The sequence below is a fragment of the Convolutriloba macropyga genome, chromosome 6 (genome assembly GCF_964194025.1).
Source record: "Convolutriloba macropyga chromosome 6, txConMacr16.3, whole genome shotgun sequence".
Classification (NCBI taxonomy): Eukaryota; Metazoa; Xenacoelomorpha; order Acoela; family Convolutidae; genus Convolutriloba; species Convolutriloba macropyga.
This window is the reverse complement of record NC_134473.1, coordinates 48,382,456-48,407,729: the sequence shown is the minus strand read 5'-3', so window position 1 is coordinate 48,407,729 and position 25,274 is coordinate 48,382,456. Positions and strand designations below refer to the sequence as shown.

Genomic DNA, 25,274 nt, shown 5'->3' with positions numbered 1-25,274 from the left:
TTTTTTCCTAGGCAAGCTATAGCAACAATTCTTTTTGTTTTACCATCTAGATACCCATGGAAAACTCCATACCGAGTTTGGTTCACTTTGGACAACTCTAAGACCTAATCAAAAAGACCTATTTTTTAAAATTATTTAAAATAAAATAAGCGAATAACTGGATATTTCCGATTGAAATACGAACTTTTTTCCTAGGCAAGCTATAGCAAAAAGTCTTTTTGTTCTAGACTCTAGGTACACACGGGATACTCCATACCGAGTTTGGTTTGATTTGAACAACTCCTTGACCCGATGAAAAAGACCTATTTTTGAAATTAAATATTCGAAATATTCGCAAATTTCCGATTGCAAAACTAACTTTTTTCCTAGGCAAGCTATAGCAACAATTCTTTTTGTTTTACCATCTAGATATCCATGGAAAACTCCATACCGAGTTTGGTTCACTTTGGACAACTCTAAGACCTAATCAAAAAGATCTATTTTTTAAAATTATTTAAAATAAAATAAGCGAATAACTGGATATTTCCGATTGAAATACGAACTTTTTTCCTAGGCAAGCTATAGCAAAAATTCTTTTTGTTCTAGACTCTAGGTACACACGGGATACTCCATACCGAGTTTGGTTTGATTTGAACAACTCCTTGACCCGATGAAAAAGACCTATTTTTGAAATTAAATATTCGAAATATTCGCAAATTTCCGATTGCAAAACTAACTTTTTTCCTAGGCAAGCTATAGCAAAAATTCTTTTTGTTCTAGACTCTAGGTACACAGGGGATACTGCATACCAAGTTTGGTTTGATTTGAACAACTCCTTGACCCGATAAAATTTCTATATTTTTGAAAATATATAATAAGCGAATAACTGGATATTTCCGATTGAAATACGAACTTTTTTCCTAGGCAAGCTATAACCAAAATTCTTTTTGTTTTAGACTCTACTTGCCCATGGTATACTCCATACCCAGTTTGGTTAGATTTGAACAACTCCTTGACCCGATAAAATTTCTATATTTTTGAAAATATAATAAGCGAATAACTGGATATTTCCGATTGAAATACGAACTTTTTTTCTAGACAAGCTATAGCAAAAATTCTTTTTGCTTTAGACTCTAGGTACACACGGGATACTCTATACCGAGTTTGGTTTGATTTGAACAACTCCTTGACCCGATGAAAAGACCTATTTTTGAAATTAAATATTCGAAATATTCGCAAATTTCCGATTGCAAAACTAACTTTTTTCCTAGGCGAGCTATAGCAAAAATTCTTTTTGTTCTAGACTCTAGGTACAGAGGGGATACTGCATACCAAGTTTGGTTTGATTTGAACAACTCCTTGACCCGATAAAATTTCTATATTTTTGAAAATATATAATAAGCGAATAACTGGATATTTCCGATTGAAATACGAACTTTTTTCCTAGGCAAGCTATAACCAAAATTCTTTTTGTTTTAGACTCTACTTGCCCATGGTATACTCCATACCCCGTTTGGTTAGATTTGAACAACTCCTTGACCCGATAAAATTTCTATATTTTTGAAAATATAATAAGCGAATAACTGGATATTTCGATTGAAATACGAACTTTTTTCCTAGGCAAGCTATAGCAAAAATTCTTTTTGTTCTAGATTCTACATACACAGGGGATACTGCATACCAAGTTTGGTTTGATTTGAACAACTCCTTGACCCGATAAAATTTCTATATTTTTGAAAATAAAATAAGCGAATAACTCGATATTTCCGATTGCAAAACTAACTTTTTTCCTAGGCAAGCTATAGCAAAAATTCTTTTTGTTCTAGATTCTACATACACAGGGGATACTGCATACCAAGTTTGGTTTGATTTGAACAACTCCTTGACCCGATAAAAATTTCTATATTTTTGAAATTAAATATTCGAAATATTCGCAAATTTCCGATTGCAAAACTAACTTTTTTCCTAGGCAAGCTATAGCAAAAATTCTTTTTGTTCTAGACTCTAGGTACAGAGGGGATACTGCATACCAAGTTTGGTTTGATTTGAACAACTCCTTGACCCGATAAAATTTCTATATTTTTGAAAATATATAATAAGCGAATAACTGGATATTTCCGATTGAAATACGAACTTTTTTCCTAGGCAAGCTATAACCAAAATTCTTTTTGTTTTAGACTCTACTTGCCCATGGTATACTCCATACCCAGTTTGGTTAGATTTGAACAACTCCTTGACCCGATAAAATTTCTATATTTTTGAAAATATAATAAGCGAATAACTGGATATTTCCGATTGAAATACGAACTTTTTTCCTAGGCAAGCTATAGCAAAAATTCTTCTTGTTCTAGATTCTACATACACAGGGGATACTGCATACCAAGTTTGGTTTGATTTGAACAACTCCTTGACCCGATAAAATTTCTATATTTTTGAAAATAAAATAAGCGAATAACTCGATATTTCCGATTGCAAAACTAACTTTTTTCCTAGGCAAGCTATAGCAAAAATTCTTTTTGTTATAGATTCTACATACACAGGGGATACTGCATACCAAGTTTGGTTTGATTTGAACAACTCCTTGACCCGATAAAATTTCTATATTTTTGAAAATAAAATAAGCGAATAACTCGATATTTCCGATTGCAAAACTAACTTTTTTCCTAGGCAAGCTATAGCAAAAATTCTTTTTGTTCTAGATTCTACATACACAGGGGATACTGCATACCAAGTTTGGTTTGATTTGAACAACTCCTTGACCCGATAAAATTTCTATATTTTTGAAAATAGAAAAAGCGAATATTTTCGATTGAAATACGAACATATGAGAAAGACGATTTGATAATTTTCCTATAGGCCAGTCTGTTGGTAATCTAGGGTTTCCCCTGCAGACTGGCCTCAAAAATTGAATTTAAACATCATAAATCGTAAATCTAGAAAAAGATAAACCGTGGTGAAAGCTGTCAATTAGGGCAAATTTCAATGAATCAAATTCCAAACATCAACAAATTCCAAACATCATCAAATTCCAACTATCAAAACAAACTAACAAATTTCTGATCAAATCTAAAAATTTGGGTGCGGCTTGACAATGGGTTTGTCATTCTTCGCTGGTTTCTTTGAAAATTTAACCATTCTGACCAGTTGTTTGGTTCCATCGCCGTTATAGCAACTCGCAGGTTGCACTCTCTTCTGCTCTTTCTTCTTTTTTGAAAACTCACATACCAGTTCGCGCACTTTTCCAATCTTCACTATCTGCATCCCATTCGTTTTTTCTTCGTTGTTTCGTATAGCCTCCATAGCTCTATGACAATCTCCAACAGAAAAAAAATTGATCCACCCGTTATATCGGTACTTTGTCTTGTCGTTTTGCTTATCGTTGGGCCTCAATCTACCCAATTTAACATCCGTTGTTCCCTCGAAAAGATTGAAAATTTTGTCCTGAGCCTCGCCTGGCAAGCAGTTTCCAACATACTTTTGAAACTTGAAAGATAGGGCGTACTTTTCGTCTTTGGGTTTCGGGGGAGTACGCAAGAACTTGCTAGTTGCTTTCTCTTCTTCGCGCTCTTTCATGCGTTTTAACATCAATTGCTTCTTTATGCCTCCAGGGCTTATCACTTCATCACTTCGGGTGGTTTCCTCAAACTCATATTCACGTTCTTCTGCAAATAGAACCTCCATTCTGCTCTGAAACAGGTGTATTTGACTACAAGAACCAATGCTTCTACCCTCACTGCTTCTACTGCGCGCACTAACTGGCTGCGCAACTACCCTCTGGCTGCTCAACTGCTCTTTCGCTGCTCAACTACCCTTAGCTGATGCTAATTTCCTCCACCCCCACTAATCCGAAACTGATAAACTGATGCTATACACAATCTGAACTTCTTATTTCATTTCATGTTTATTTATACCTCCTTTGTTCGCAGTCACCAGTGTACTGTCTTCGCTGTCTTCATACCCCTCTGCTGTCCACCTAATGAGCATGTGAACTGTGGCAGACTGCGGACAGCTTCGAATATTTCACAAGGCGAACGCAGGTGATCTAGGACGAAGGAGGACCAAATTTTAAGTGGTATCAAATATATATCGTTGAAAAGCTCTTGATAAGGCGAGTTCAACTAACTGAACGGAATCTATTTTCGAGGCCGGGAACATCATTAAAAACAGCTATAAAGTTTCTGTTATAAATAGTTGCGTTTCGGCAATTTCATATGTATTAGTCCACGTATAAGCCCGAATTTAAGGACACGTTACCAAAATTGTGAAACTCACAAAAAAGGCTATTTCTCCGAAACTACTGAACGAAAATTGATAAAAATTAGTGTTCTGAACTCAGGATGAACCGGGCTTGGATGCCATATAAAAATATAGCACTTTAACAAGGTTTTCATCTTGACGATTTTAGCCCCAGACACCGGAATTTGGTCAAATTGACTACCCCTTGAAAAAGGTTAAAAATTCCCTTTGAAACTAGTTTTAACATATTGAAAATATATATATTCAGAAAGACCGTTAAAAATGCAAGAAAATAAGCTATAGTACGCGTCTTAACTCACAAAAACCTAAAAGTTATTAAAGAAAGAAACTTTGAAAATGACCAAAATTTAGCAAAATTTGCAGCTCTTTGTAGCACTACAGAGGCTTCTTAGGGCACGAAAATGGAGAGAACTACATTATTTTTGTTTTGTATTGTGAGAACCAATAGAAATGCTAAATTTTGGTTATAAAAACTTTGCAAAACATTGCCTGAACAAAAAGTTATTAGTGAAAGATTCTTGAAAAAACCGTAATTTTTGTTGACAAAAGTTACTCTTTTACAGAATATTTGGTTCAAACTGAAAAAAAAGTATTTAATATACATATTTTCAAAAAGTACGTTAAAAATGCAAGAAAATGAGCTATAATACACGTCTCAACTCTTTCTAAGTGAAAAATTATTGAAGGAAGAATTTTTAAATATGACCAAAATTTCGAAAAATTTGCATACTACAGAGGCTTTCTACGGGACAAAAATGGCGAGAACTACATTATTTTTGTGTTGCATTGTAAGAACCAATAGAAATGCTAAATTTTGGTTATAAAAACTTTGCAAAAGATTGCCTGAACAAAAAGTTATTAGTGAAAGATTCTTGAAACAACCGTACTTTTTGTTGATAAAAGTTACACTTTACAAAATATTACGTTCAAACTAAACAAAAGTAAATGATATACATATGTATATATATATATATGTTCAGAAAAAACGTTAAAAATGCAAGAAAATGAGCTATAATACGCGTCTCATCTCTTTCTAACTGAAAAATTATTAGAGGAAGAAATTTTTATAAATGACCAAAATTTTGAAAACTTTGCAGCTGTTATTAGCAATACAGAAGATTCTTACTACAGGAAAATTGTTAAAACTACAACGTTTTTTTTCATTGCGGGACCTATCCAAAAGGCTAAATTTTCTTTATAAAAACTCCAATAAACAAAGCTTACTTAAGAAAATATTGGTGAACGATTTAAGAAAAAGATGACTACTAATTACCGTTATTCAAAACAAATTGCATCATAAGCTTTTCAATTCTCTTTTTACATTTTTTTTCGTTTCTTATCAAATACAATTCTTTTTGATTGATAGTACGTCCTCTCTTCTTAGACTTTTTCTGAAAATTGAGTAGGAGTAATTGAAACAAATTACTTTTTGAAAATTTTTGAAAAAATTTCATTATTTTGATCAATATCAGGGGCTGTTTCTGAAGCATTTTTACATCAAATCGTCAGCAAAAAGATATTTTGTTTTCGAGAAAAACTTGCTTTATATTTGATATAGTCCGATGGCGTTAGTGTCTAAAGAAGAACTACAAAAACCAAAAAGAAATATTTACTAAAATTTTACAATGTGTCTTTTTTATGATCTGACCATCAACTCGATTTGCAGAAACAATAGAAACTTTCTGCAGAATTATGAAAAAGGTGCAATTAGTAATATTTTGTCAAAAAAAGTTTGCGATAGTCAAAGATTCATAGCAAAAGGATGCTCAAGACGTTAAAAAATGTTTAAACTTAACAAAACAAATTAGTTAACTTTTTAAAGTTATTCCGATTTAAAAATTAGTTGAATTGTGTTATATGTCTGATTTGGCGTTGAAACTAGCGTTTTAAGCGTATCAGTTAACAGGGAACACGTATATTGTTGGAAAAAATTTGGAAGCCGAAAATGCTTAAAAACTTGAATGTAGTTTTTGTTTTTTTATTCACTTTCCGGGATGATTATTCATATATATCAGTTAGGCAGACCACTCTGATTGTTTAAAAAGTTTTATATTTATGGTAGTCTGGGGAATCAATTCGGTTTACTTTAAGCAACTCCTTGACGCGTTTTTTTTTTTCATTTTTGAAAGTGAAATTAGGTAAAAATAAAATAAACTTGAATACTTCTTGAGCTTTCATGAAGAAACAGTCATATGTATGAAAAAGCAGTTCACTAAAATAGATACATTGAACAATAAGCATTACGATGATTAAAATAAACTTGAAGAAACAACAAAATTAACAAAAAAAGAACATCTATTTGTGAAGAACAAGTTAAAAAAATTTAAAAAGAATAGAGGATAATTCATTTTAAATCCATATAACCATAGATTGTTTTAACATGGATTTTTTCAAAATATATTCATTAATAAATATAAAACAATAAGAACCTTATTTTAAAAAAGGTAAATCAGGTAAAATATACGAATTCTCCGCATATCTCTAAATACTAATGTAAGTCTGGGGCAATAGTACTGTAGGTCAAGGGGCAAGTTTGAAGTTAAACAAATTGTTATCTTAGACTTGCAATAGTATTTAGAGATATTTGGAGAATTCATTTATTTTATCTGTTTTACCACATTAAAATAAGAATCTAAATGCTCTTTTGTATTTATTACTGAATATATCTTGAGAAAATCTATGTTAAAAAAATTTATTGTTACATGGGTTTAAAATCAATTATCCTCTTTTCTTTTTAAATTCATTCAACTTCTTCTTCACAAATAGATGTTCTTTATGTGAATTTTGTTGTTTCTTTATGTTTATTTTAATCATCGTAATGCTTACTGTTCAATGTATCTATTTTTAGTGAGCTGATTTTCCATACGTTGTCTACAATACTATTGTAAATTCACTAAAATTAGATACATTGACCAATAAACATTTCGATGATTAAAATAAACATTAAGAAACAACAAAATTCACATAAAGAACATCTATTTGTGAAGAAGAAGTTAAAAGAATATAAAAAGAAAAAATGATAGTTCATTTTAAATCCATGTAACCATAGATTTTCTTAACATATATTCATTCATTAATTTTTTTTCACAATATATTCAGTAATAAATGTAAAAGAACATTCAGAACCCTTTTTTCCTTTTTTAAAATGGTAAATGAGGTAAAATATATGAATCCTCCGCATATCTCTAAATACTATTGTAAGTCTGGGTTAACAATTTGGTTCACATTAAACTTGCCCCTTGACCCGATCAAATTTCTCCTAGAAACGTGTCTGAATAGTGGCATTTTTCCTTTGGCATAGTCTGATTGGAGATCATCTGACTTAACAACTGTCGGGAAAATGGTCTGGGTTTAGTGGGGGCCATGGTTGCAAAATCGTCTGGACAATGGTCTGGAGGTGGTCAGAAAATCTTGGGAAGATGGTCTGATCAATGGCACTTTTGGTCTGGGGATAGTCTGATCAGAGGTCATCTGACGCGCACAATCGTCTGGGCCATGGTTGCACAATCGTCTGGACAATGGTCTGGAGGTGGTCAGAAAATCTTGGGAAGATGGTCTGATCAATGGCATTTTTGGTCTGGGGATAGTCTGATCAGAGGTCATCTGACGCGCACAATCGTCTGGGCCATGGTTGCACAATCGTCTGGACAATGGTCTGGAGATGGTCAGAAAATCTTGGGAAGATGGTCTGATCAATGGTATTTTTCGTCTGGGGATGGTCTGATCAGAGGTCATCTGACGCGCACAATCGTCTGGACAATGGTCTGGGTTTCGTCTGGTCCATGGTTGCACAATCGTCTGGCAATGGTCTGAATTGGGTCTGATCAGAGGTCACTTCCGGATGGGAATGGTATGATCAGAGACCATTTTGAGCGCACATTCAGCGCACACGGTGTTTTGAGCGCACATTAGTCTGATCAGAGGTCATCTTCGTCTGGGATGGTCTGATCAGAGGTTACTTTCGTCTGGCACGGTCTGATCAGAGGTCACTTCCGGATGGCACCTCAACCTGGGTATTGATTGCCTAATAATTTATTGGGATGTTTTCACAGATCTGTCCCATCATTTATGGTTAACTATAAAACTAGCAAAGATGCATCGAAAAATAAGGTCTGAATTGAATGAACACATAATAGTTTAGAACAGATTGTCTAACCTTGAATGGAAACAAAGAAGAATTTTTGGATTTTTAAATATGTGAGCATTGGCACATTGCGTTAAATTTTTTTGGCAATAAAAATAAATCCAAAATACTTGTTGTTGGCATTTAGGCTTAGAGGGCAAGAGATGTCGGGCAAAGAAAACAAATTTTTCAAGGTAAGATGATTGGTAAAATTTAAATTTTTTCAAGTTTATGATTTAGTAAAAGTAATGTGTAAATATGTATATGGGCTTACAGGCACAGGGTTGGGGAGATATATAATTTCAAAAATTTTAATTTTTCTACTTTTCACCCATTTTTTAACAAATTTATAAATTTCTCAAAATATGATAAATTATTGAAATTATATATTTCCCCTCCCCTGTGCCTGTACGCCCATATACACATCACTAGCAAAACACAACTTACTTAAATTACCAAAATTTTTTATTTAGGAAATCTTGAAGAAAGTTATACAGTTACTGGAGCTAACGGAGGGAACAATGAACTACCATTACTTGACGAGTCCGCGAAAATTCTGGTTTTTTAAACACACAGCTTATTTTCATGCTCTAGGACCACATAAAAGCGAGGAACTAGTGCCTAAGTATAAGGTGACAGGTTTGCCCATGAGCTCAACAACAGTTGTTCTCAACACTTTTATAACCATGGCCGCTTCTGAGACGGACAATTGCGCTGAGATGGAAGGTAAAACTTATCTTTGTTCTAATGGAAGTTTATAACGGGAAAGACCCCGATTTTGGCTTGGAATAAAAGTTTATCAAGAGCTTTTACATTTCCCACAAGAATTTTAAATCCTGACGATGAACTTAACTTCAAACATAGAGGGTTAATTGACAACTGTTTTTCTACAGCCTCCTCATTAAGTTCTCTTTCATTCAGAAGGTGTATACGTTGTGATACTTAACTCTAGAAGGAACAAAAATGAAAAAACGGAATTCCGTCCGAGCATTCATGGCAAGTCTCAACAATTAAAGTCTCTCAATGAAAAAAGGATCTATTGCAAGCTTAGTCTTCATCATCAGCACTTCTTTTAGCAGACTACCTAAAATTTCAATACATTGTAAAGCTTGAATGACCTTCAAAAGCTTTTTAGATTGTTTTTAGAAACATTGGGAACTGAAGCGATCCAAGTTTCAGGTAATTGATTTTTTCAATAAGCGTATCATGAAATGAATGTGAGCCAGTGATGAGTAAAAGATAGCAATGAAGGACTCAAACTTACTTCTTTTTTAACTCAAAGTTCTCAAGGATATCCGGTTGTTCAGCAATATCTCTTGTGTCAAAAACTACATTGACTTTGACTATTTCTGTGAAGTGAAAGATGGCAGTAGAAAGCAAGTGACTCTATGAGCTTGCTCTAGCATTAAATCCGATCAATCCCGTCATGCCAACAACCATACCTTGCAGATTTTGATTACTGCTTAATTGATGTGAGTCTGAACCCGCATACTGTTAACAACAGCAAAAACATTACGAAATATATTGAGTTGGGAGATCTGGAGAAATATAAAAAAGACGTGGCCCTCGATATGAGAAAACAGCTGAGAAAATTTACCCTCATATTAAAGAATTCACGAGTAAACAAAAATTTGACAAAAAGGTTAAACGTAAGAAGCGTGACTCAGAAGCAACAAATCACAATCTAATTGAAATTGTGTACCAAAAAAACTGGTTTCTCTTCCATGCGAACTCACTTCACAAATTTAACTCTGAACTCCTCTCACTTTTCACATTCTCTGCAAGAGACAACATTTCCATCAACAGATGCTCCAACCTCCACTCTTCAACAGATATATTCCTCAACTACAGATTCTAACTCCAACACAAGATCAAGCGGCCGTAATATATAGACTCAATTTAATACAGTAATTTCGAATTCCAAACAAATTTGCCCAAAGCAATACACCAAAAGTAAAAAATTTCAGGCGACCTGCAAAACTTTTATCCACCAACTACCAAATCCACATCTGCTGTTGGAACAATCACTTTAAAGATAGTCAAGCTCCCCACAGTCGAATATCTCTTTAATCACCAGCTAGCGAAGAATCACCAGCTGATCCGTGAATTAGATACATAATTGACCAATGCTATAAGACGCCTGATTATTTGGGGCTCTTTCGCGTTGGGCGCAAAAGATGTTTAATTTAATGATTATTACACTGATTCTCGAAAGCACTCTGAAACTCTTTATCACTAGATATTCTTAGCCAGCTAATATATTTTTGATATCATTTAACCGTGGAATAGTCATTTATTTGCTACAAATATTACTCAATTAGGACGTTACATTCTGTTTCAATTTAGTTTAAAGCATCAATGCTTTATCTCACAAATGAAGTATTTGCATGAAATTTTTAAAAATTTCATATTTAGTTCTTTATCAACAAATAAGGAGTTAGATGAAAAGAAATAAAAATGATTATACAAATTTCAATACCAACTATTTCGTGTAAGAGATACTCCTTTGTTTTCTTAAGATACATTGAGACAAAAACTGACCGCCAAATTGTATTATATTTGCAGTAATTAGTTTTAGGAAGCTGCCCTTTTTTGAAGGAAAACCCAGAGCTAAGTCAAAACTAAAATTAAGTTACTGATTTTGGACTTGGAAAATGAGATTATTATTTATTCAAAGTTACATTGTCAGCACATCAGGTGAAAAGAAAGTTGTTCAGCAAGACTGGAAGCAAATAAGGAAGCAGAATGAACAAGGAAGAGAAATAAGTACTCAGTTAATCCCTAATTTCTTGATAGGTTTAACTTAAATCATTGTTCTTTCTCTTACTTGTGTTTTCCTCCAGTTTTGCTGATTAAACCTCTGGTCACCTGCTGTCAGTTTCGCAGTTCAAAATCAATTAATTGGTTCCAGTCTTGATTTTGCTTTGCGTCTCCCTTAAATAACAGCAGCTTTGTGGAAATCCAACATAAATGTGGAGCACCCTCGAGAAAACAGGTTAGAGTGGTCTTACAAACAGAATACGTATTCTTATATGAAGTCTCTGCCTATGGACTTATAATGATCAAATTGACCAACAACTACTCCCAGATAAAAGAGACGCGATCTCATCAGTTCAAATCCGCAACAAACATCTAGCATAATTTAGAAACCGTCAAGTTTAACAAAAACCCCGGAAAGAATATGAAAAAGACGTGGGCCTCGAAATGAGAAGACAACTGAAGAGAAAATGTACCCTCATATTAAAGAGTTCACGAGAAATAAAAATTTGACATAAAAGTTAAACGTAAGAAGCGTGACACAGGACAAGCAACAAATAACACCCTTAGCGGAATTGCTTACCACAGAAACTTGGTTTCTCTCCCATGCAAACTCACTAAAGTTAACTCTGAAAATCTCACTTTTCACCCTCTCTGCAAGAGACAACAATTCCATCAACAGATGCTCCATCCTCATCTCATCAATAGATATATTCCTCAACTGCAGATTTTAACGCCTACACAAGATCCAGCGGCTGTAATAGAAGAGGCTCAAACTATTACTGTAATTTCGATTTCCCAACAAAATTTTCCAAAGTTATACCCCAAGAAGACAAAAAATCAAGTGGAGGGCAAACTTTTCAACCACCAACTAACAAATTTACTTATCTTCCTGCAACAATCCAGTAAAATCTAGTCAAGCTCCCCGCAATCGAATGTCTCTTCAATCCTTAGCGATGAATCGCCAGCTGATCCGTGAATTAGATTCATAGGTGACCACTGCTATAAGATGCCTGATTATTTGGGGCTCTCTCGCGTTGGGCGCAAAAGAAATTTAATTTAATGATTATTACAAGGATTCTCGAAAGCACTCTGAAACTCATTATCACTAGTTATTCTTAGCCAGCTATTATATTTTTTATGTCATTTAACCGTGGAATAGTCATTTATTTGCTACAAATATTACTCAATTAGGATGTTACATTCTGTTTCAATTTAGTTCAAAGCATCAATGTTTTATCTCACAAATGAAGTATTTGCATGAAATTTTTAAAAATTTCATATTTAGTTCTTTATCAACAATTAAGGAGTTAGATGAAAAGAAATAAAAATGATTATACAAATTTCAATACCAACTATTTCGTGTATGAGATACTCCTTTGTTTTCTTAAGATACATTGAGACAAATACTGACCGCCAAATTGTATTATATTTGCAGTAATTAGTTTTAGGAAGCTGCCCTTTTTTGAAGGAAAACCCAGAGCTAAGTCAAAACTAAAATTAAGTTACTGATTTTGGACTTGGAAAATGAGATTATTATTTATTCAAAATTACATTGTCAGCACATCAGGTGAAAAAAAAGTTGTTCAGCAAGACTGGAAGAAAACAAGGAAGCAGAATGAACAAGGAAGAGAAATTAGTACTCAGTTAATCCCTAATTTCTTGATAGGTTTAATTTAAATCATTGTTCTTTCTCTTACTTGTGTTTTCCTCGAGTTTTGCTGATTAAACCTCTGGTCACTTGATGTCAGTTTCGCAGTTCAAAATCAATTAATTGGTTCCAGTCTTGATTTTGCTTTGCGTCTCCCTTAAATAACAGCAGCTTTGTGCAAATCCAACATAAATGTGGAGCCCCCTCGAGAAAACGGCCTTTAACAGGTTAGAATGGTCTTACAAACAGAATACGTATTCTTATATGAAGTCTCTGCCTCTGGACTTATAATGATCAAATTGAGCAACAGCTACTCCCAGATAAAAGAGACGCGATCTCTCAGTTCAAATCCGCAACAAAGATCTAGCATAATTTGGAAACCGTCAAGTTTGACAAAAACCCCTGAAAGAATATGAAAAAGACGTGGGCCTCGAAATGAGAAAACAACTGAAGAGAAAATGTACCCTCATATTAAAGAGTTCACGAGAATTAAAAATTTGACATAAAAGTTAAACGTAAGAAGCGTGACACAGGACAAGCAACAAATAACACTCTTAGCGGAATTGTTCACCACAGAAACCTGGTTTCTCTTCCATGCAAACTCACTTCACAAAGTTAACTCTGAAAATCTCACTTTTCACCCTCTCTGCAAGAAAAAACAATTCCATCAACAGATCCTCATCTCATCAATAGATATATTCCTCAACTGCAGATTTTAACGCCCACACAAGATCCAGCGGCTGTAATAGAAGAGGCTCAAACTATTACTGTAATTTTGATTTCCCAACAAAATTTTCCAAAGTTATACCCCAAGAAGACAAAAGATCAGTTGGAGGGCAAACTTTTCAACCACCAACTAACAAATTTCCTTATCTTCCGGCAGCAATCCAGTAAAATCTAATCAAGCTCACCGCAGTCGAATGTCTCTTCAATCCTTAGCGATGAATCGCCAGCTGATCCGTGAATTAGATTCATAGGTGACCACTGCTATAAGATGCCTGATTATTTGGGGCTCTCTCGCGTTGGGCGCAAAAGAAATTTAATTTAATGATTATTACAAGGATTCTCGAAAGCACTCTGAAACTCATTATCACTAGTTATTCTTAGCCAGCTATTATATTTTTTATGTCATTTAACCGTGGAATAGTCATTTATTTGCTACAAATATTACTCAATTAGGATGTTACATTCTGTTTCAATTTAGTTCAAAGCATCAATGTTTTATCTCACAAATGAAGTATTTGCATGAAATTTTTAAAAATTTCATATTTAGTTCTTTATCAACAATTAAGGAGTTAGATGAAAAGAAATAAAAATGATTATACAAATTTCAATACCAACTATTTCGTGTATGAGATACTCCTTTGTTTTCTTAAGATACATTGAGACAAATACTGACCGCCAAATTGTATTATATTTGCAGTAATTAGTTTTAGGAAGCTGCCCTTTTTTGAAGGAAAACCCAGAGCTAAGTCAAAACTAAAATTAAGTTACTGATTTTGGACTTGGAAAATGAGATTATTATTTATTCAAAATTACATTGTCAGCACATCAGGTGAAAAAAAAGTTGTTCAGCAAGACTGGAAGAAAACAAGGAAGCAGAATGAACAAGGAAGAGAAATTAGTACTCAGTTAATCCCTAATTTCTTGATAGGTTTAATTTAAATCATTGTTCTTTCTCTTACTTGTGTTTTCCTCGAGTTTTGCTGATTAAACCTCTGGTCACTTGATGTCAGTTTCGCAGTTCAAAATCAATTAATTGGTTCCAGTCTTGATTTTGCTTTGCGTCTCCCTTAAATAACAGCAGCTTTGTGCAAATCCAACATAAATGTGGAGCCCCCTCGAGAAAACGGCCTTTAACAGGTTAGAATGGTCTTACAAACAGAATACGTATTCTTATATGAAGTCTCTGCCTCTGGACTTATAATGATCAAATTGAGCAACAGCTACTCCCAGATAAAAGAGACGCGATCTCTCAGTTCAAATCCGCAACAAAGATCTAGCATAATTTGGAAACCGTCAAGTTTGACAAAAACCCCTGAAAGAATATGAAAAAGACGTGGGCCTCGAAATGAGAAAACAACTGAAGAGAAAATGTACCCTCATATTAAAGAGTTCACGAGAATTAAAAATTTGACATAAAAGTTAAACGTAAGAAGCGTGACACAGGACAAGCAACAAATAACACTCTTAGCGGAATTGTTCACCACAGAAACCTGGTTTCTCTTCCATGCAAACTCACTTCACAAAGTTAACTCTGAAAATCTCACTTTTCACCCTCTCTGCAAGAAAAAACAATTCCATCAACAGATCCTCATCTCATCAATAGATATATTCCTCAACTGCAGATTTTAACGCCCACACAAGATCCAGCGGCTGTAATAGAAGAGGCTCAAACTATTACTGTAATTTTGATTTCCCAACAAAATTTTCCAAAGTTATACCCCAAGAAGACAAAAGATCAGTTGGAGGGCAAACTTTTCAACCACCAACTAACAAATTTCCTTATCTTCCGGCAGCAATCCAGTAAAATCTAATCAAGCTCACCGCAGTCGAATGTCTCTTCAATCCTTAGCGATGAATCGCCAGCTGATCCGTGAATTAGATTCATAGGTGACCACTGCTATAAGATGCCTGATTATTTGGGGCTCTCTCGGGTTGGGCGCAAAAGAAATTTTTTTTAATGATTATTACACAGATTCTCGAAAGCACTCTGAAACTTATTGTCACTAGTTATTCTTAGCCAGCTAATACATTTTTGATGTCATTTAACCGTGGAATAGTCATTCATTTGCTACAAATATTACTCAATTAGGACGTTACATTCTGTTTCAATTTAGTTTGAAGCATCAATGCTTTATCTCACAAATGAAGTATTTGCATGAAATTTTTAAAAATTTCAAATTTAGTTCTTTATTAACAAATCAGGAGTTAATTGAAAAGAAGTAAAAATAATTCGACGAATCTCTATTGCAAATTTTTCAAGTATGAGATACTTTTGTTTTCTTGAAATAAATGGAACAAAAATCTACCGCCTAATTGTATTATATTTGCAGTAATTAGTTTTAAAAACCTTCTGTTTTCTTGAGGAAAAATTCAGAGCTAAGTCAAGACTAAAATTAAGTACTGATTTTGGACATGGAGAATGAGAATTTTTTTAAGGTTACATTTTCACTAAATCTTGATAGGCTTAATTTAAATCCTTGTTCTTTTTTCTATTTTTATTTCCTTCCAGTTTTGCTGAACAAACCTCTGGGCACCTGATATCAGTTTTGAAGTTCAAAATCAGTTACTTGATTCCAGTCTGGACTTCGCTTTGCGTGTCCCTTAAATAAGAGCAGCTTTGTGGAAATCCATCATAAATGTTGGAGCCCCCTCGAGAAAACTGCCCTTAATAGGGTAGATTGGTCTTCCAAACAGAATGTGTATTCTTATATGAAGTCTTTGCGTCTGGATTTATAATGATCAAAACGGGCAACAACTACTTCCAGATAAAAGTGTCGGGATCTCACCAGTTCCATTCGTAACAAGGATCTAGCAGAATTTGGAAACCGTCAATATTGACAAAAATCCCTGAAGGAATATAAAAAAGACGTGGGCCTCGAAATGAGGAGACAACTGAGAAAACCTACCCTCATATTAAAGAATTCACAATTAAACCAAATTTTGACAAAAAAATTTAAACGTAAGAAGTGTGACACAGGAGAAGCAACAAATAACCTTTTTAGCAAAATTATTTACCACAAAGACCTATTTTCTCGTCCATGCGAACTCACTTCACAAATTTAACTCTGAACCTCTCACTTTTCACACTCTCTGCTAGAGACAACAATTCCATCAACAGATTCCCCAACTTCCACTCTTCAACAGATATATTCCTTAACTATAGATTCTAATGCAAACACAAGATCAAGTGGCTGGAATAGAGGAGGCTGCAATTATTACTGTAATTTCAATTTCCCAACAAATTTTCCAAAGCCATACACCAAAAAGAAAAAAGATCAGGCAACGTGCAAAATTTTCAACCACCAACTACCAAACCCAATTATGTTCGTGGAACAATCCAGTAAAATCTATTCAAGCTCCCCACAGTCGAATATCTCTTTAATCACCAGCTAGCGAAGAATCACCAGCTGATCCGTGAATTAGATACATAATTGACCAATGCTATAAGACGCCTGATTATTTGGGGCTCTTTTGCATTGGGCGCAAAAGATGTTTAATTTATTGATTATTACACAGATTCTCGAAAGCACTCTGAAACTTATTATCACTAGATATTCTTAGCCAGGTAATATATTTTTGATATCATTTAACCGTGGAATAGTCATTTATTTGCTACAAATATTACTCAATTAGGACGTTACATTCTGTTTCAATTTAGTTTAAAGCATCAATGCTTTATCTCACAAATAAAGGATTTGCATGAATTTTTTTAAAAATTTCATATTTAGTTCCTTATCAACAAATAAGGAGTTAGATGAAAAGAAATAAAATGATTCTACAAATTTCTATACCTAATTTTGTGTATGAGATACTCCTTTGTTTTCATAAGATAATTTGAAACTGAAATTGACCGCCTAATTGTATTATATTTCCAGTAATTACTTTTATGAAGCTGCCTTTTTTGAAGGAAAACGCAGAGCTAAGTCAAGACTAAAATTAAGTTACTAATTTTGGACTTGGAAAATCAGATTATTATTTATTCAAAGTTACATTGTCAGCACATCAGTTGAAAAGAGAGTTATTCAGCAAAACTGGAAGAAAACAAGGAAGCAGAATGAACAAGGATGTGAAATAAGTGTTCAATTATTCCCTAATTTCTTGATAGGCTTATTTTAAATCCTTGTTCTTTCTCATTTTTTTTATTTTCCTCTAGTTTTGCTGAACATACCTCTGGTCACCTGATATCAGTTTCGCAGTTCAAAATCAGTTACTTATTTTTAGTCTTGACTTCGCTTTGCGTCTCCCTTAAATAACAGCAGCTTTGTGAAATTTAACATAATTGTGGAGCCCCCTCGAGAAAACTGCTTTTAATAGGTTAGAATGGACTTCGCACTCTCAAATACAGCACACATCCTCTCCCGCACATCGTGCATTATGGCAATTATCTTTTGCAAAACTGTCTAGGTTTGCTGAAACTTCTCTTATAATAGCGTGTCCTTGGTCCAAAAATATCTATTTGAGAAATAAGATATCATTTTGAAGTTGAGATATAATATGGTAATTCTTGATGAAACAACTGCAAGCAGTCTTGCTCTCATCGAGGGTTGCACAAGATGTCTCATCCGCGAAAACACCTGTTGTTCCCCTTTCTTTTGCTTCAGCATTGTCGCAAGCGGGCTCTTGCTCACAATTTTGGTTAGGATATTGAATTGACTTTCAAACGCGGCTTAGACAAGCGCTTTGAGAAGACAATCGGAAGAGGCACTGACACCTCAATACCAAAAAGAGTGGTCGATGCGATTTTACGAAAAACTTACATAATTTCATTTTCAATCTTTTTCCTTTTAGAGGCACCAAAGTAGTCTACCACGACCTGTTTGCTTCCCAGTGCCGAAATATAATTCAAAATTTCTAATTTGAATTTACGGAATCAAAATCTATGAATGTCATTACGTTTGCGCCTGGTAGCCAGTGTATGTGCGAAAGAGTCACAAATGTAACATCTTTCTTTAAAAAAACAAAAAAAGGGCCGTGTACACCATCCGGCATCGATGGATGTAGGTCGAAAAATAGGGCATGATGAGTAGCACTTAGTAGCCGGATGCTGCACTCCAAGCTGTTCCCCTCCAGACAGTGTAAAGACGGCCCAGTCACAAAAATAAATAACAAGTGGAGAGGAAAGCACCTATATATATATATATATATATATATATATATATATAGCACACATAGGGAACTAGAATGGAAGGATTAAAATAAAAATGGAACATCAAGGAATAAGCAAATGAAAAAAGATAAGCAGCCAGACACTCAGTGCAGCCTTACCTCCTCCACGAAGGCGCTAATCGAAGTCTCACTGAGAACACGAGGCTTGAGGGCACGACATCCCCTCAAGCAGAGAACACAGCTCCTCAGAAGTGCGAAGCTGATTTTCGTTCGGATGTAGCTTATAGTGTCGGCGTACGGCTCTCCGCGTTTTTCGCTGATCTTGGTTGCGAGTTGTTTCATAACGCGCGATGCTGATGGACTTGTACCACCCGAACAAGCAAAAACCAGTGCATCTAAGCTGCTGTGTTCGGTTTCGTGGATTCGCTCTTCGTACTTATTTCGCTTGATGCTCTCGTGATATTTGTATGCATCTTTTGTGGTCTTAGGGCAGCTCTTCGCATGAGGGTTGAAAATCTTCACATCGAAGAAAGTGCGATTAAAGCGGGAGCCCCACAGACCGTTTGCCTTGATGTCCAGTCGAGCGTCATCATCATTGGTGGTGGAATTACTCGAGAAAATTTCTCCATCGAGCGACTGAAGTTTTGGCTCTATCTGTACATCGTGGCAAACGTCATCCATCAGGTTTGCAAACACATCTCTAATTTCGTTGTGTCGTAGGTGCGTATATCCGCCTTTGGCGCAATGGAGGGCATGGGTGAGGCTGACTTCTTTCCCGCATGGGCATATGGCTGGCGTGTTGTTCGCTTCCCAGGTGTAGCGAAGTGCTATTCCATCACGGAAGTGTCTTCGTGAGGTCAAAACCATGTTTTGACAACGGAAGCGCGTTAAGCCAGCTTGATGCTCCTTTCTCCGAGGCCAGCTGGATGGAATACTTCATTTCTGGTAGATTGTTTTCGATTCTGGATTTTTTCGAGATGAGTTCACGTTGATTGTCTGCTTTCTGTCTGAGGCTGATCTTGGTTTGTTCTACTTCACATTGTTGAATATTATTGAATGACGCCAATGAAAGAATTCAACTGATTGCTCAGGATTTTTGTGAAGATCTTGATGGAGGGCGATGTTAAGCCCACCCATTCTGAGAGGGAGAGAAAAAAGTTCTCTTTCCTCTTGGATTACTTCTTTGCCGACGATGTTCAGTATGACTCAGCCAAGCCGCTCCTCCACCTTGTCCAGAACCCCGTCCATGGAAGGTGTAGTACGCGAGAGGAATCTGAACTTCTGTTGAACCCCCTTCGTCAAACATGCATAGGCATTCTGGGGAGAGGTGAGAGCAAATTGACCAAATCTGTCTAAACTTTTTGTGTATTTAGTTTCTGCATCTTTCAGGAAAATTTTACTGGCCTCAGAGCTTCCGATAACTGATCCCAGGACTCGAGCGCCCTGCGTGATTTCCACATTTGTGCCTGCAAACACAGTTGACGCTTGGCGCTCGCCTCCTGGCTTAATTATCAACTGACACTTCGGAGGATTGACAAGATATCCATACTTGGGACCGAGCTCAGTGAGCTTGTCGAAGAGTGCCCTGATATCTTCTAACTTACCGACAACCCTACCATCATCAGCATACCATTTTTGTGTCAAAGAGTCATTATGAAGTCTTGTTATTAGGGGTAGGATTGCGATTCCATACATTGCCATCGCAAGGGGATCGCCTTGTGTCGTACCTTCCTGAGACAGTATGGTCGACTTACCGATGTAGAGATGAGACGGGTGGCCATAGGAATTCTGTAAGGCAACATGCAAAGATGGGCATAAGGCTTTCACGTTCTCTAATGCTGTTCGTCTATTGAGCACGTTAAAAGCGTTTTTGGCATCAATTAGAAGAATTGCTTCGTTTTCGGGATCATCAAAACTGTGGCGAAGCGAATGTATGGCATGTTCAATTCCACATTTCTGGCCCAGGCACAGTTGCATGTTTCCACCGAGGGATGTTAGATCTTGTCTGATGCAGTCGACGATTATGCGTCCGGTGATGCGACGCATTACTTCACCAATACCAATAGGTCTCACACCTGGACATTTATCCAGAGCCACTAGTCGACAACCATTGTATGTAATCAAATCATCCGGTGGTATTATGGACGTGGCCAGCCTCGTAGCAAACTTGGCAACAAGCTTGCACAGGTTCGTGGAGGTTTGCCCGAAAGCAGAAAGTAGTCTACGCCAGTCATCGGCATCGGGACCTGAAGGCCCGGCACTGCCATGAGTCTTCATTGCATGCTTTCGGACGAGCCTGGCACTGATTTTGTCGAAGACAGCGGGGTGATAAGGAAGCGTGCGTGGATGTTCGCTCTGAATGCAGTTGGGCTCCAGGGGTTGACCTTCAGGATGTTTGTCGCGTAAAATCTCGAGGACCGGTCTACCGTCTTTGAGATCGGTAGGTGCGAGCACGCCGCCTTTGTGCTCATCCGAAAGAACGCGAATAGCAATACTGATCTTACCACGAGACATGAAATCGTTGAACATCTTGAGGTCAGAGTGCTGCTGTTTGTTCCTTGAATTCATTCTCATTTGGATTGCCTTCGCTTCACAGAACAGTTTTGAGAAGTTGCACCTGTACCATGCTTGCAGTCTACGCTTGATGGTCTTATTGTTCGATCCATCGTCCGTGTTCTTTGTTCGACTGAGGGTTAGGTGCGGAAGTATCATACAGAGGGTCAGAGATATATCGGATCTATCCGTGTTTACGGCAATCGGGGAGAGGACACTGTGAAGGGCTTCGGCGAACTGTTCCCCTGTCTTGTTCTTACCGAGCGTGAAGAACGGGGGCTTCCAAGTGACGACCTCGCGGTATATTTAGCGCACTGTTACCGCGTGATGAGGCTGGAAGTGGTCCCAAAAATTATTCGATGCTGCGGCGACGGAAACAAATTTAAAATTAAAATTTCATATTTAGTTCTTTATCAACAAATAAGGAGTTAGATGAAAAGAAATAAAAATGATTCTACAAATTTCTATAGCAAATTTCGTGTATGAGATACTCCTTTGTTTTCATAAGATAATTTGAAACTGAAATTTACCGCCTAATTGTATTATATTTCCAGTAATTACTTTTATGAAGCTGCCTTTTTTGAAGGAAAACGCAGAGCTAAGTCAAGACTAAAATTAAGTTACTGATTTTGGACTTGGAAAATCAGATTATTATTTATTCAAAGTTACATTGTCAGCACATCAGTTGAAAAGAGAGTTTTTCAGCAAAACTGGAAGAAAACAAGGAAGCAGAATGAACAAGGATGTGAAATAAGTGTTCAATTAATCCCTAATTTCTTGATAGGCTTATTTTAAATCCTTGTTCTTTCTCATTTTTTTTATTTTCCTCTAGTTTTGCTGATCATACCTCTGGTCACCTGATATCAGTTTCGCAGTTCAAAATCAGTTACTTATTTTTAGTCTTGACTTCGCTTTGCGTCTCCCTTAAATAACAGCAGCTTTGTGAAATTTAACATAATTGTGGAGCCCCCTCGAGAAAACTGCTTTTAATAGGTTAGAATGGACTTCGCAGTCTCAAATACAGCACATATCCTCTCCCGTGCATTATGGCAATTATCTTTTGCAAAACTGTCTAGGTATGCTGAAACTTCTCTTATAATAGCGTGTCCTTGGTCCAAAAATAACTATTTGAGAAATAAGATACCATTTTGAAGTTGAGATATAATATGGTAATTCTTGATGAAACAACTGCAAGCAGTCTTGCTCTCATCGAGGGTTGCACAAGATGTCTCATCCGCGAAAACACCTGTTGTTCCCCTTTCTTTTGCTTCAGCATTGTCGCAAGCGGGCTCTTGCTCACAATTTTGGTTAGGATATTGAATTGACTTTCAAACGCGGCTTAGACAAGCGCTTTGAGAAGACAATCGGAAGAGGCACTGACACCTCAATACCAAAAAGAGTGGTCGATGCGATTTTACGAAAAACTTACATAATTTCATTTTCAATCTTTTTCCTTTTAGAGGCACCAAAGTAGTCTACCACGACCTGTTTGCATCCCAGTGCCGAAATATAATTCAAAATTTCTAATTTGAATTTACGGAATCAAAATCTATGAATTTCATTACGTTTGCGCCTGGTAGCCAGTGTATGTGCGAAAGAGTCACAAATGTAATATGGTGGCATCAGAGAGGTTGCTTGGTCCTGCTCTAGGAGGGCAGGGAGCTCGCTAGCTACGCTAAACTCATCTATTTGATTAAGCAAACAATGACCTCAGTTCGCTGTAGATCGGTCCCCAACCCGGGCACAGGAGCTGCAGGGGCCGAAAAACTAAAAGAAGCAAAGCATGGGTAACTCACCGAGAAAGGCTATTTATTCCAGCCCATAGCTTCGGAGGTATAAGGCGCTTACGGCTCCTACGTCGAGCCTTTTTCGTCTGAGTTGGGAACCGTAATTGACAAGAACAACTTTTGACAAGATTTTCTATCAGAAGCTTTTTAATTTTCTGATTTAACCGTTGCAGTGGAACGGTTAGTAGTCCAGTCTTTTACATGTATTGGACGCTTTTAGCTCACTTTTTACGACAACTATCGGTGCCGGAGATTGCTGTTAAAACTTACTGAGCCAGAACGTAGATTATCCCGTTTTGTATTCCTTCTGAATTATTATCGAAAGAAAGTATATCTTAATCGTGTATTTCATTGTTAGAGTGCCCGAATCATATGGTGGCTGGGTCCACTTCCTGACTGGAGTCCAACTCCCATTGACAACTTGATTTCAATGAAAAAGTTTTTATTATATGTATGATTGCATCTGTGAAACCATAGGTTTCAATTTTTTGAGGTTTTGCGTGAATGGTTTCGTGAATGTTTTTGAGGTTTTGCGTGAATTGAGGTTTTCCGTTGAATGGTTTTCAAAATCTGCTTAGTGTCATCTCTTTTGTCAGGGGTGGGTCTTTTTCTGAAAAACAAACCAATTCTAACGGACCAAAGCTCACTAAATGATGCTACAAACAAAATTAAATCTTGGCTGCAAACAAATAGGATGCAACCTAACTTCAAGAAATCAACTATACTATAGTTTTTAAAGGCAACCTGATGGTAACCCCGATGTCAAAAACAGTAATTTCTGTGGATACGCAAAAGACCTGGGACTAATGTTATCCAATAAACTGACTTGGAACGACAACTGCTCCAGAAGAGCAACAAAAGCAATAAAGGCCCCTTACAAGTTAAACGCAGCCTGGCAACCTTCAAATGCACAATCGAAACTAATCTAAATGCCTGTACCGGATACGTGAAGTGTACCGCGGTTCCGATAGTTACGTGGCATATGTAACGTGGTTCTGATAGTTACATATGCATCTCAAGCCTGGTCTCAAAGCAGAGCCATCATAGAGCAAATCGAACGAGTGCAAAAACTTGCCACAATATAGATTTTAGGATGCAGCGACCATTACAAGGACCGAATTTTAAAGTTAAAACTCCTACCTTTAAGCTTATACATAGACATGCTTGATACCCTAATACTACTCGCGCTACTAGAGAACAAGTACGACATAACTCTAAACAGATTAGAATACGACACATGCGAATCAACAAGACAATTGGATAGAGGCGAATTTCAAATCAACAAATGAAGATTACAGCGAACCGAAGATAACTTTTTCTGGCGAACGAAGCAACTGTTCAACTGTCTTATTGGACTGTCCCTCTTCGAGAATTCCAAAATAAGGCAAGCCTGACAAACATATACTTCAAGTACTTCTCAAACTCATTCAACGAACTAAACAAATGGAAAGTACTTTGCAGATGTGGGAGCTGCAGCATATTCAACAAGCTAAAACTTAACTAATATAAACGGACTGTAAATGGGAGAAACCCCTTGAGCGCTGCTCAGAAGCCTATAGTACGGTTCGTGGAAGCATGGTTTGGTCTCACCAATATTCAAAGATGGTAATAAGAGTGAAGTGAAAAATTATAGACCTGTCACACTGCTCAACATCATATCCAAAGTTTTTGAGAAGTTAGTCTTGAAGTTTTTCGCAGAACATTTGTTGAATAACATTACATCCTGTCAATTTGGTTTTGTACCGCGGAGGTCTGTAATCCTGCAGCTTATCTTGAGTCTGTCTAATATCTTTGAAAATCTTAGTGCATCAGAAGAGTTCTGTTTCCTACTGCTGTTTGACTTCTCTAAGGCCTTTGACAAAATAAAGCATTCAGTTTTGATGGAGAAGTTAGCAAGGATGAATATACCACGAAGTCTCTTTTTACTTATTAAAGATTATCTGACTGGCAGAACACAAAGCGTAAATGTAGACGGCTACCAATCTGAGAAACGTCTGGTCTCTTGCGGAGTTCCCCAAGGCTTTGTACTGGGACCTATTCTTTTCCTGATCTACATTAACGACCTGCCAAATGTAGTCTTTTCGTCTCTGGCACTCTTGTTTGCAGATGATTTAAAACTAAACCATTGTTCCAAAAATGACAGTCTAGACAAGCTGCAAGTTGACCTAAACAATCTCCACAATTGGAGTGTCCAAAACTGCCTCCTTTTCAATTACAAAAAGTGCTCTTTTACACAATTTACTTTCGGGAGTCGTGTCGAGGAGGTTGTACTCTCTCTAGAAAATAATTTGATCCAAGAGAAGAGGGTCGTTAAAGATCGTGGGCTGACTATAGT

The 25,274-nt window shown here is 36.3% G+C and overlaps 1 protein-coding gene across 1 annotated transcript in view; it reads left to right on the top strand.

Annotated features, from left to right (window-relative positions):
• Positions 1-25,274, top strand: part of LOC142341011 (sialin-like) — a 235,460-nt gene that overhangs the window by 167,118 nt on the left and 43,068 nt on the right. The window lies entirely within an intron of this gene.